This window comes from Etheostoma spectabile, chromosome 8, assembly GCF_008692095.1.
Source record: "Etheostoma spectabile isolate EspeVRDwgs_2016 chromosome 8, UIUC_Espe_1.0, whole genome shotgun sequence".
Taxonomy (NCBI): domain Eukaryota; kingdom Metazoa; phylum Chordata; class Actinopteri; order Perciformes; family Percidae; genus Etheostoma; species Etheostoma spectabile.
This window is the reverse complement of record NC_045740.1, coordinates 33,154,437-33,155,580: the sequence shown is the minus strand read 5'-3', so window position 1 is coordinate 33,155,580 and position 1,144 is coordinate 33,154,437.

The window sequence follows — 1,144 nt, the reverse complement described above, 5'->3', positions numbered from 1 at the left end:
CCCCCCCCCCCCCCGTCTCTGCCTCCCTGTCCTTGGCGTCTGCTTCTCACTCCGTCAATGAATCCGTTTTCAAACTGAGTCTTGCAGTTGAGTCCTCTTGTTCTAATCGTCATAAAGTGAAGGATTTAAATTTCTATGAGCACGGGGTAAATATTTTACCTTCATTCAGTTTCTCACTGTAGGTTTTTCAGTTCACTAAATCCTAACCTATTACACAGTTTCTGTATTTAATATAATTTAACACCATCCCTTCTAAATCTACTTACATAAATCTACGTATGAGGAGCAAAGCGGAGCAGCAGCTTACGACTGATGAGATCTTAATCTATGGCTGACGCACAGTGTGTTGGCTAATTTGTGTACAGAAGATGATGTTTACTCTCTGAGAGTGGGATACATCTGTCTTAAGATTGAATGCATCCCCTAGATTTACATTTTAAATCAAATTTGAAAGATGAGTCAACATGGCTTTGCAACTGCTGTAGTCTGTCAGATTTCAATAAAACAGTTCAAACCTTACAAGGGAGTGAATCACTGTAAGACTAAGCTCAGAGAAGTCTCCAAGTCTCACGTTAAGTTAATCTTCCTGTCTTTGTTGCCTTTGTAATACTTTGTTGTAATACTTGTTGCGTTATTTCATTTCCTGTGTCTTTGTCTTAACATAAATCTAACATATTGGCAAATATAAATCAGCCTGTTAGTGAAAAAATCTCTGACAGGCTTACTGGCCCATAGGTCGTAACGGATTCCCTGTAGGCTATGTCTACACATGATTTTACATTACATTTTAAATCTTTTCACATTTTAAATTCTTGTTGTGTGTTTGCTACTTATTTTACTCTGTCACACTTTGGGATTGATTTTAACAATTAAAAGTGCTCTACAAATAAAACGTTTTCTAATTATTATTCAATAAAAAGGTACGTATGAAAGCTTTAGGCCGCCACACGTTATTAGGCCCAGTTTATTATGCAACTTGATTTAATATACAGTAATATATGTAGGGAGTCCTTCTATCCTCCTCCGTCTCTCTTTCAGTTAAGGGGTCTTTGGCTTAAAAAACGTCTCTCTCTCTCTCTCTCTCTCCCTCTCTTCCTCTCTCTTTCTCTCTCTCTCCTCCTCTCTCTCTCTCCCTCTCTCTCTC